This window comes from Schistocerca piceifrons, chromosome X (assembly GCF_021461385.2).
Source record: "Schistocerca piceifrons isolate TAMUIC-IGC-003096 chromosome X, iqSchPice1.1, whole genome shotgun sequence".
Lineage (NCBI taxonomy): Eukaryota > Metazoa > Arthropoda > Insecta > Orthoptera > Acrididae > Schistocerca > Schistocerca piceifrons.
In genome coordinates this window covers 307711019-307724423 of record NC_060149.1, presented here as the reverse complement: position 1 = coordinate 307724423, position 13405 = coordinate 307711019, and the positions used below count along the sequence as shown (strand labels likewise).

General features: G+C 39.1%; 1 protein-coding gene across 4 annotated transcripts in view; it reads right to left on the bottom strand.

The window, feature by feature from the left end:
• Positions 1 to 13405, bottom strand: part of LOC124721237 (rho GTPase-activating protein 190) — a 301992-nt gene that overhangs the window by 175917 nt on the left and 112670 nt on the right. The gene's annotated exons all lie outside the window — the stretch shown is intronic.

Here is a 13405-nt window from a genome sequence, read left to right as displayed (position 1 = left end):
ACTTTACAAAAGTTAACATAAATACAATCATTACAAAGAATAATTAATTATGACTGACTCGTTCAATAAAACATCACCATTTGTTATTTGACAGAGACAAAATGTTATTTTGTCACAATAATTGGAAAAATTAGTCAATCCGCACTTACAGCTCATGGCAGCTATATATAAGCTGGCTGCAACTGAGACACTAAATCTGCAGCACTGTATGCTGTAAAATGAGGAAAAAAACCTCTACCAGTATTTGCCAAGCAGAGCAGGCTGATACGATAATACAATGAATATAGTAAGCTAATGCAATGAGCTTCAGACAAAGAGCTTACAAAGCTTGTTTTCACAAACAATATTACCTTTTAACTAAATCTCTAATGGTAGTGGACTGGTCTACAATGTAACAACCTAGTGACACTCTTCACACTGCAATGGAGCAGCACAGATACAGCACGATAGATCTTTTTTTAAAAAAAACATATCTTTGTGGTTCTATGCCCCCATAGGTTAATTATTTTTATTCTGTTGCTTATACCTTTCACTTTTTCATTGTTTTACTGAGGTGACATGTACAGCAAGTACTAACTTTTTCAAGAGGAAATAGAAACAGGGAAGAAATCCACATGGAGAATGTCTAGCATGTGATTGTTGCTTCATTTTCTTAAACCTTCATATTTATGGTGCTCTGCATGAATTGTGACTGAAGCTTGTGGTTGCCATGAGTTAAGTTTACTGTGTTTTCTACTAATCTCATGAAACAGTTGGTAGAACAGTTCTTAAAATAATGTTAAACTACCTTTTGTTAAAAATGTCCATTTCATAAAGAATGCACAAGTGAGCAATTACTCACAAAAAGAAATCAAAGCAAGAGAAATATAAGAAACACAAGAAAATAAACATATAAAAATTAAGGTGATAATGGTCACAGCAACCAAAACAAAATAATTACAGAAAAAGTTTCCCACTTTGATTTCTGATGATTATTAAAAAATTACACTTTGTATACATATACAGGGTGACAATTATTGAACTATTTGAAAACAAAACTTAAATTACTTACAAACCACAGTGCCCACACACTTTATTCAACATGTAAATGTCACTACAGATATTCGGATTTAGGTTATGACCTGTCCGATATGCCTGCCATCATTGGTGATGATGTGGCACAGATGAATAGCGAAATTCTGCGCGACCCGCTGAAGTGTCAGAATATCAACGCTGATGTTGGCCACCTGAATGGCTGTTTTCAGCTCAGCAATAGTTTTGGGATTATTGCTGTACACCTTTTCCTTTAATATAGCCCCACAAAAAGGAGTCACATGTGTTCTGATCTGGAGAATATGGCGACCAATTGAGGCCCATGCCAGTGGCCTCTGGGTACCCCAGAGCCAGAATGCAGTCCCCAAAGTGCTCCTCCAGGACATCAAACACTCTCCTGCTTTGATGGGGCTGAGCTTCGTCTTGCATGAACCATATCTTGTCGAAATCAGGGTCACTTCGGATAATGGGGATGAAATCATCTTCCAAAACCTTCAGATACTGTTCGGCAGTCACTGCGCCATCACGAAATATCACACTGATTATTCCGTGTCTGGACATTGCACACCACACAGTTACCCGCTGAGGGTGAAGAGACTTCTCGATTGCGAAATGCGGATTCTCAGTCCCCCAAAGGTGCCAATATTGCTTATTGATGAACCCATCCAAATGAAAGTGGGTTTACTCCCTAAAGCAAATTGTACAGTTCATACTAATTCCCACCGTGCCCCGCAGCCAACCATGCAGTTTCAATGCGCTAACACAAACCATTCAGAAGTTATGATGATTTTATTTCACACAGATCAATAATTGTGAAAATTACAACATCTCACAATAATAGCCCTAATGGATCCCAACTCTGAAGATATGTAAACAGGATATCAGTGGTAAGTGGCTAAGATTACACAAAAGTGGCACATATAGTCCGAATAATGCCATCACTTGTATTATCCAAGGGGTCCGTGTTTAGCCAAGCTCAGGCAGTGAAGATCCATCAAAAAAATAGAAACCATAAAGGAAGTGCTAGAATGCATCACTAACATTAACTTGGGCAATATAAGCATCTGCTAGGGTTCAAATAGGATGGAACAATTGGTCTCTGGCAATGGGTTGGTCATACATAACATTTTGCACCCCCACAGGGCATGCTGCAATGATAGTGATGGATGTGTGGAACCAGTGAATAGAAAAGTGGTCATATGCAGTGACAACAGGGTAATGGGAAATGCAAAGTTACCAGAGTATGTAATGGCCACTATATTATTTATACAGCTGTATTGGATGATGAAACTACATCTTGAGTGTTGTTTTAACACTGTGGCAGTGCAATAAGTTTGGACCTGTCTGCATTGATATACTGGCTCTGTCTTACGCATGCTACACCAATTGAACATATGAACTTCCAAGTCTCACTTCATCTTACAGTGATTGCAAGCTGGCACCTTAAATTGCTAAGTAGCACAGGGAACAGTCTTAATACTGTTAGATTTGTAACACTGTTGGATGTAAGAAGCTGTTTCCACTTTTAAGTATTGAAGACACTCTCAATGGCAACTGATACAGCAGGAAGGTTTTACTGTCTGGTGTACTGTCCCTCTCTTATAATCCAGTCAATGAAGCAAAATTAGGGGGGAAAACTGAGTAGTTACAAATTTTTGTACAGTTGTAGCAGGAAGTACCATGAAAACAATACTAAAAATCCTGAACTGGGGGTGAGCATTGAGGTGGGGCATTTAAAGGTCACTTTTTTACGTTTTTCTTTCATAACTTGAATACCGTGACTTCTAGCAAAAATGTGCACCTTCACATTATTGCGGCGTGAAGACTGTTCCTTAAAATTTCGGGCATTTAGCTGCATAAATTCAGGTTCTTCTTCTTTTAATATCTCAGCTAAATACCTTCCAGCCATCTTCAGAGTGAGCCAAGGTGACTAACAGTCCAGCACTTGCTCAATTCTTTTACACTCAAGGACCGACCCACTGTGTACGCGGCCAAAGATACACAAGGCGCCAGAGACGTTGATAAGCCGCATATGCATGGAAATTAAATCTATGGCTACAAAGTCGTTCCACATGGTGATATTGATGTGTCATGGAGAGCTGCACTCTCACAAAGTCTTTGTGATTTAATTGGGTAATTCCACATGAAGTGTCCTAGGGCTACGAGCCGACCATCTTCAATTTTGATGAAATTTGTACAGGATGTACCTGAGGGCCCTACATGGACTTAGGCAAAGTTTCAGGCTCACCTGTAATTTGGTTGAGGAGCTAGAACCATTTTCATGAAGACCACTTTTACAGAGACCGAAAAGTCATGAAGAAATTGCTAAGTTTGTCATTCCACTGTTCCTAACGTAAAAGAGCTAGACTCTTGCTTCTGGGTATAGTGGTACAACTTTGTGTGCTTTACACACAAATGTTGCAAGTAGAGTTCAGAAAGCAATGCATTTAGCATAATCTTAGTTCAAAGTGGGCAACAAATCATGTTGCGAGAAATTTACACCATAGTTTTAACGAGGCATAAGTGGTGGAGAAAGTGCGCTACGGACCTGGTATTTTGCCAAACTACTGTCTGTCTGGGTGTTTAGTATATCACAAATTTTGGCCTGGCTTGTGTGTTAAATTGCTGTGCTACCATCCTGTAAATTTGCTAAAAAACATGAATGTATCAAAATATACCCATGTTCAAAGTCATGTATCTCAAAATGAACACATACCACATTACACTCATTAACACCATTCAACAGAGCACATTTCATTCTACTAGAAAAACTTATTTTCATTTTGGTGTCCCTTTGGGTAAGGTGCAAAAATGTCACCTAAAACTTGGTATTTTGTTGATTATGTCTTCATTGTTTAAATATTCATTTTGCTGTTTATTAAGTGATTTTAAACCTGTTTGTGACAGGTTCATTGCTAAATTTAACCATTTAACTGTACTAGAGACTGCTACATAATTTTTGGGAATCTGAATGCTTATTAATTTTATTTCATTTCTTTATTTAGGACTTGAGAATTTCCTTTTAGTGTCTGAAGCATATCAAGTTGTTGCTAAACTGGAAGAACAAGATCAATTTAATGTATGCAGTTTTGGAAATACTGATTCCCCATGCCATTTAATGACATACAGTGCCGTAAAAGGACTGAAAGCTGTAAAGCAACATTCCTTAGAAGAACAAAAACTACTTACTAGATGGTGTGGTTTACACTCTACCGAAAATACTCAACTGTGCTTCCATCATGAAGCTATACTACTAAAAAGATTTGAATTTTTGCAAAGATCATGCTGCAACCCATTTGGCAAGAAAAACCACACTGCACGAAAAAGCTTGCGCTCAATCAACATAGAAACACCTGACCTACTAAAAAGGATAACCATGTCCGATATTAAACCAGGCCAAAAAATGTGCCCTTCCTGTAGAAAGGAATTTGATACACTGAAATACTCACAAATGGATGTTACATATCAGTCAGATGAAGATAATGAGACTAATGTTGGTCACAATTTGAATACAAGCTTAACATCTGTTGGAATATCACCATTAAAATTTCAACAAATTGGTGCAAGGGATACAAAAGGATATGCAAAGCGCAAAATACATAAAGTTGAAGGTGCAATTATTAAGAAAATTGCAGAAGTGCGAGGACTTGATCCCAGTGAATTGGAGCAACCATTCACAAGCAATCAATGATTGACTTGTTCAGATTACATCGAACTGATCCAAGAATTGAAAGAAAAATTACATATATCAAATAATAACGAGAAAATTCCAATTTTGACCTTAGTTCCCCAAAGCTGGTCTATCAAAAAGACTATGGAAGAATTTTGTGTTTCACAAAGAATGGTAAGGGAGGCTAGAAAGTTAGAAGCTGAACAGGGAATATTGGCACAGCCCAAAGGTAAATGTGGGAAAAAGCTTTCCGAGGATGTGAAGGCAGGAGTCACAGAACATTTTTATGAAGAAGAGTTTAGTCAGATTGGTTCAGGAAAAATGGACTGTATTACTGTTCGGATAGATGGAGAAAAAGTTAAAAAACAGAAATACTTATTACTGAGCAACTTAAAAGAAATGTTTGCTGTGTACTGCAATAAAAATGGACCGGAAATTGGATTTTCCAAATTTTGTGAATTAAGGCCAAAGTGGTGTGTGACTGTAGGCACAAGATGGTTCACATTCAGTTCGTGTCTGCACAATACATCAAAGTGTGAAACTAATGTTAGCACATAGCCCAATAAAAGAAGATTACAAAATTTTACTGAGCAAAATTGTCTGTAATTTGGAAACAAAGAATTGCATGCTTCATCACTGTGAAATGTGTCCAGGAACAGAAGCTCTAAATGAATATTTGGAAAGCGCTTTTGCAGATATTGATCCTGAGGATACAATTCAGTTCAAACAATAGACTCACACTCATAGAGATAAACTTGAAACCAGAGAAATGACAGTTGAAGAATTTATTTAACTATTAGTTACAAAACTGTTGGCCCTTTCTACTCACAACTACATTGCAAAGCATCGGAGCAAGCATTTGAAGTTCACTAAAGAAGGTCTCAAACCAGGAGAATTCATTATATTAATGGATTTCGCAGAAAATTACTCCTTTGTTGTCCAAGATGCAGTGCAGGGATTCCATTGGGAAAATAGTCGAGCTACAATACATACATTTGTCATTTACTACAAAGGTAATGAAGACCTAAAGTGTGTCAGCTACTGCATAATCAGTGATTGCCTCCGACATGACACAGTTGCAGTTCATGTGTTTTTAATGTACTTGATCAAATCCCTTAAGTGCATTTTTAAAGAAATTAAGCAGATTCATTATTTTAGCGATGGTTCTGTGGCACAGTACAAAAATTTTAAGAGCTATGTAAATCTTTGCCATCATCAAAAAGATTTTGGCATTACTGCAGAATTGAATTTTTTTCGGAACAAGCCATGGGAAATCACCATGTGATGGAACTGGGGGTACAGTTAAGCGTTTAGCAGCAAGAGCTAGCCTCCAACGCCCGACTGACAACCAAATCTTAACACCAACTGATCAGTAAGGAAACCCACCCATGGCTGACCTTACACGGCTATTGGGCGTGGTCCCTTGGCAATGGGGTTACCAGTCTCGAGACTGGTAGTGGCATAGCCACCATGGGCCAATTTGTATAAATATTGAAAAAAAATGTTCATGACATTGAATTCATTTATATTAAAAAAGAAATTATTGAAGATGCAAAACTTGATCAAGAGAAACATTTTGAGGATGGATGTACAGTGTCTGGTACAAGAGACCATCACCGTATGGTGCCAATTCTACATCTACATCTACATCCATACTCCGCAAGCCACCTGACGGTGTGTGAGGGTGGGTACCCTGAGTACCTCTATCAGTTCTCCCTTCTATTCCAGTCTCTTATTGTCTGTGGAAAGAAGGATTATCGGTATGCTTCTGTGTGGGCTCTAATCTCTCTGATGTTATCCTCATGGTCTCTTCGCGAGATATATGTAGGAGGGACCAATATACTGCTTGACTCTTTGGTGAGGTATGTTCTCGAAACTTTAACAAAAGCCCATACCGAGCTACTGAGCATCTCTCCTGCAGAGTCTTCCACTGGAGTTTATCTATCATCTCCGTAACACTTTCGCGGTTACTAAATGATCCTGTAACGAAGCGCGCTGCTCTCCGTTGGATCTTCTCTATCTCTTCTATCAACCCTATCCGGTACAGATCCCACACTGCTGAGCAGTATTCCAGCAGTGGGCAAACAAGCGTACTGTAACCTCCTTCCTTTGTTTTTGGATTGCATTTCTTTAGGATTCTTCCAATGAATCTCAGTCTGGCATCTGCTTTACCGACGATCAACTTTATATGATCATTCCATTTTAAATCACTCCTAATGCGTACTCCCAGATAATTTATGGAATTAACTGCTTCCAGTTGCTGACCTGCTATTTTGTAGCTAAATGATAAGGGCTCCATCTTTCTATGTATTCGCAGCACATGACACTTGTGTACATTGAGATTCAATTGCCATTCCCTGCACCATGCGTCAATTCGCTGCAGATCCTCCTGCATTTCAGTACAATTTTCCATTGTTACAACCTCTCGATACACCACAGCATCATCTGCAAAAAGCCTCAGTGAACTTCTGATGTCATCCACAAGGTCATTTATGTATATTGTGAATAGCAACGGTCCTATGACACTCCCCTGCGGTACACCTGAGATCACTCTTACTTCGGAAGACTTCTCTCCATTGAGAATAACATGCTGTGTTCTGTTATCTAGGAACTCTTCAATCCGATCACACAATTGTTCTGATAGTCCATATGCTCTTACTTTGTTCATTAAACGGCTGTGGGGAACTGTATCAAACGTCTTGCGGAAGTCAAGAAACACGGCATCTACCTGTGAACCTGTGTCTATGGCACTCTGAGTCTCGTGGACGAAAAGCAACTTAAGACTCACAGAGTATCAAATGATACATTGTCCTTTATAGCAAATGTTAACCAACATGCTAAAGTTGCTACTAAATATGTTGCCATTAATGAACTACAACCTGGCCAGTATGTTGCTTGTGTTTATGATGGAAAATGGTGGATAGGAAATATCTGTGAAGTTCAATGTGAAGAAAAAGATGCCTTGATTAATTTCATGCATCCTCATGGAGCTGCTCAATCATTTCATTGGCCTACTAGAAGAGACATATGCTGGATCTTAGAACAATAGATAATTGCAGTCATACCAGTCCCAGGTGCTTCAACGACAGGGCAGCAATACAGTTTGCCGGAAGCAATAGTTTTGGACTTCAGCAAAAAATTTAAAACATTCAACAATTGAAGAATTCTGTATGACGGCTTGGGAACCAAAGAGAGACCCAAAAAAAGGCTTGGGAACCTGCTAGACACCCAGTTTCAGGCTTGGGAATCTGCAGTAAAGAAACCCACCCATGGCTGACCTTGCATGGCTATTGGGCATGGCCCCTTGGCAATGCGGTTACCAGTCCTGAGATTGGTAGTGCCATAGCCACCATGGACCAACGCAAGGATTTTCCAAATTACCAAAACAGTCAATAGTTTAGGCGAATTTTTTGCACCTTACCCAAAGAGACACCAAAATGAAAATAAGTTTTTCTAATAGAATGAAACGTGCTCTGTTGAATGGTGTTAATGAATGTAATGTGGTAGGTGTCCATTTTGAGATACATGACTTTGAATACGGGTATATTTTGATACATTCATGTTTTTTAGCAAATTTACAGGATGGTAGCACAGTAATTGAACACACAAGCCAGGCCAAAATTTGTGATATACTAAACACCCAGACAGACAGTAGTTTGGCAAAAGCCCAGGTCCATAGTGCACTTTCTCCACTACTTTATGCCTCATTAAACTATGGTGCAAATTTCTCGTGACATGATTTGTTGCCCACTTTGAACTAAGATTACGCTAAATGCATTGCTTTCTGAACTCCACTTGCAACATTTGTGTGTAATGCACACAAAGTTGTACCACTATACCCAGAAGCAAGGGTCTAGCTCTTTTATATTAGGAATAGTGGAATGCCAAACTTGAAGATTTCTTCGCGACTTTTCGGTCTCTGTAAATGTGGTCTTCATGAAAATGGTTCTAGCACCTCAACCAAATTACAGGTGAGCCTGAAACTTTGCCTAAGTCCATGTAGGGCCCTCAGGTACATCCTGTACAAATTTCATCAAAATTGAAGATGGTCGAGCTGGGATGGCCCAATTACAACTTGGACAAATCATGGAATCCACCAATTTCTGTAATTAAATCACAAAGACGTAACAATGGTGCAGCACTCCATGACACATCAATATCACCATGTGGAATGACTGCACAGCCACAGATTTAATTTCCATGCATATGTGGCCTATCAACGTCTCTGGCGCCTTGTGTACCTTCAGCCGCAGTCCTCGGGTGTAAAAGGACGGAGCAAATGATGGAGCATTAGTCACCCTGGCTCACTCTGAAGATGGCTGGAGGTATTCAGCCGAAATATTAGAAGAAGAAGAAGAAGAAGCTGAATTTATGTAGCTCCATGTCTGAAATTTTATGGAACATCTACCAAAAATGTTTCGGAGTGCAAAAGTAAACCACATTAAATCTCCTACAAAAAGGTTCCAAATCATTTTTTTTTTCTCTGGGACTAATAGCTTCCATGTTGCAAGGGGCAGAAAATTAGCAGATTATTAAAACTAGTGTTTTAATTGGTGTAAAATTGATGTTTATTGTTACATGAAGTGGGTTATAAACAAATTTTAAGTGTGTGTGTCACATCTAACTGCAGGAGAATCATATTAATGAGTAAATTGTATTCTGGGCATGTAATAGTGTGGAAAAGGGGGTTGGAAGTCAGAAGTGTGAGGGAAGATAAGTCACTTGGTCATGCATTTCCCACATTTGTGTGTCTGCAAACTGAAGAGCAAGCAGGTGATTCCCCACTCTATCTACTGCATTACATCACAAGATGCAAATACAAAATGCTTCACAAAGTTATACCAACCCCCCACAGCATGTCATGTGAAGGCATGCCCACAGGGGATGGTTACTAACACAAGAAACGTACACGGACAGAATCTTCCTAAGCCTCTGTTCACTGCTCTACACTGTTTGAGGAGAAACTGATTCCAATTCACCCTGTATGGCAGCTGCAGTGTTTTTCCAGAAAAGGAAATTTCTTCCATTTCAACCAATGCACACTTTTCTGTGAACAAACTATACCTCCCCAGCATTTCCTGTCTATTTCTCTTATGTGAACAGACAAAATAACTTCTCTAACCACGTTTATATAGTGAAGTTATTTTCAGTTTATTAAATGAGTAGGCTACTTATTTGCAGTTGTTAAGTGAGCTTCTACGCAAAAACACGTTCCTGTCAATGACGGCTGAAAAGTGCTTAATTTGTAAGTGTGATGTTGTCGAAGATCTATGTAGTTCTGGTGGGAAAGGAATTGGAATAGTAAATGTGGCACCTTGCTGCTGTATTGTAAAGTGTATTGTAAAGCCATGTAATTATTTTGTAGTCACTTGGTGATGAATTAATGAATGGTCAGACAGTTACTGCACTTATCTCACTACTAATTGTGCTACTGGTAGACTGCATAAATCTCTTACATTCAGGAATTGCTGGTGCTTATAGAATGGGCTGCACTGAGTGGAGCCACATACCATTTATCCACAATATATCTTCCAAGATGGTAGTGAATGTGTCTGGTGGAATTGGACTAATTGTGTTCATGTCTAGAACAGTAATTTGCTGTAATGCACTGCTTGACTTATGTTGAAATATCTAAAGTTTCATAACACATAAAACCTAGGTGTTCTACTTCTATTGCAGAGCGCAGGGGGAGACAACTGAAGGCTCTGGGCCTCTTCACATGTCGGGAGAACTGTGGCTGGGATCATCATTTGATAATCCTCATACTGTGAAAAGTATTCCAAACATGGTAGTGGAGACAATGAAACCGGCATTTTCAAATACATCCTGACAGCAAGTTACTCTTGGGATATGCTCTTCTGTATGGGACGCAGCTGACAGTTACATAAGAGCCCACTTGACAAGTGCAAATAAACGCTCACTCAATAAACTTAAAATAACTCCACAGGCTCTGTGAAGTTACTTTCTCTAAAAAAAAAAAAAAAAAAAAAAAAGACAGACAGGAAACGCTGGTGAGGTATAATATATCTGTAAACTGAAAAGCAAGCAGTGCCCGTGACAGTGAAAATTGCCTGTCCCGCAAAAACACTGCAGCTGCCATATAGGATGATTAAGAATCAATTTCTTCTTAGCAGTGCAGGAAGGTGTGAAGAGATCTCAAATTCTGTTGATATGTGTTTCTTGTGCTAATATTATTAGTGATTCATATCTGCATTACATGTAGTGTTAAAACACTTTGTGGAAAATAAACATGCCCTGGCATGCCTGTGCACTGCGTCGCCAATGATTCATAAGGTGTACTGTGGAGGATCGGTATAACTTTGTGAAGCACTCCATAGTAGCTTCTTGTGATGTAGAGGAGTAGATAAAGTGGGGAATCCCCAGCTTGCTCTTCAGTTTGCAGATGTATGAAGGAGGGAAGTGCATCACCACAATCCAGTGACTTACCTTTCTCCATACTTCTAACACCTCCCAGAATACACTAGCTCCTGAGCAGCCTGAGAGGGCAGTCGTGTGTGTGTGTGTGTGTGTGTGTGTGTGTGTGTGTGTGTGTGTGTGTGTGTGTGTGTGTGTGTGCGTGTGTGTGAGAGAGAGAGAGAGAGAGAGAGAGAGAGAGAGAGAGAGAGAGAGAGAGAGAGAGAGGTGCTTGCTTGTGTGAATGCATGTGTGTTTTTTTCTTTTCTGATAAAGGCTTTGGCCAAAAGCTTAATGTGTAACAGTCTTTTCATTGTGCCTGCTTGCAACTCAACCTGTCATCTTTACGGTGAGCAACAATCTATCATTTCCATAACTGTTGATATTCCAACCTCACTTTCCACTGCTTCCTTTAGTAATGGAGAAAAGGCTTATCACATTTGCATAGACATTAGAGTGGTCAATATGGTCATGACATTGGATACCAATCACACTTGGAATCACCTTGACAAATGCAAATTCTTCACCACCATCGAGTACAGTTCCATTCTTCTGATGGAAGCTACTGTCTTACATAAAGGAAATTTTTGAGCTCATACCCTGAAGGATGATATGGAAACTGTACAAGCCCTTCATTCTGATTTGTACAAGCTCCTTTAATTACCCAAGCATTATTATTTGTCACATTAGTTTCTGGCACTCTCCTGCACCTGTCTATGTCCATGAGTTTTGCTTTTGTTACCTTGGTGGGTATGATGAGAGGAAACAATTTGAGCACTTTCAAAGCAGTTATACGAACTAGTTCTGAAAGCTCATGAGTCTCAGAAACTCGGAAGCCTTTTACATAAAAAAAGAAGTAAACAAGATTATAGGTAAATTAAAGATGCAGCTACGTCACCTACCAGAATTATTCCCCCCACACATGAACCACGCAAGCCTGGTTTGAAGATGGAGGTATCAATCTTAAAGCACTTATTTAGCACCCCTAAATATAAAGGCAGCTCATGATAGAATGCCAAAATCCAACAAGCGTCTATCTTAGCTGAATATATACAATCCACTGTCATACACAATAGCATATGCTAGGAACATAGTGAAGACACCTTATTCTCTCATACATACCAGTTTGACTAGTCACCACCCAATTGCTACCTCATTACAAACTTCTTCGTGTCATAATAAATAGTACAGATGCTATATACAATCAATTTAGTAACATAACTGCCACTTATTACTAACCATGATTTACAACATAAACTCTGTTCACACTTAAGTGTCAGCCATACAGATTGACCTACAAAATAAGGTCAGTGTGGTTTCAATTCCTCCAGAACCCTTGCTTTGTACCCTTATGAATATTTCAACAGAATCGTACCACCAACTTCTAATTATATATCCCCTAACTTCTAGCTTTATACCCCTGTATTATAACTGTGTTACTATGAAGTTGACAGAACCACACCACCAACTTCTAATTATATATCCCCTAACTTCGAGCTTTATACCCCTGTATTATAACTGTGTTACTATGAAGTTGACTCATGATTATCCCAAACTTGTTCTTCACTTGCAGATACCTGTCCCTTGTCTGAATTGTGAACTGAAAGGATATAGGCTTTAAATCTTTCATATTCCTTAGAAATTTACTCATAAAAAAAATAACTTGCCAAACACAGGACTACCTAATTGTCAGCCATGATCAACAGATGCATAGAGCTTTGACTACTGGAGATTTACAGGATTGTCAGTACACCTCAAACTATGTTTGTGGCAATTTAAATTTATACACAACACCTTCCTTTGCGAATTTTTTTTATTATTAGCAGGAATAAATAGCCAGCATTTTCCAGACTGATGGTCAAATTATCTACCACATAAGAATCAGATGGTTATCTGCTGTGCAACACCCTATTCTGGTTTCACTTGCCTGTTATGATTAGAATTTCACGCCACACACATACCGAGTATCGCTTAACAATAGCATATTTCTATTCGAGGCACCTTTTATCTGGTTCTACACATGACAGAAGGAAACTCTGAATACCACTATTGAACCATTACTGTTAATCAGTCTGGAATTTAATTTCTCTCTCAGTACACATCCTGTCATCTTAGTTCGTCAAGATGCGAACACCACCAAATTGCTCAAGCCCTTTGATCAGTTGATGACACAGGAACAGCAGATATCATACTGGAGAGAGCTGCTGCCCATATTACAGCATTACACCAGCTAAATATCTGGGTTAATATAACTGCCCCCACAGTGACCTCCACCCTACTTGCCATTCT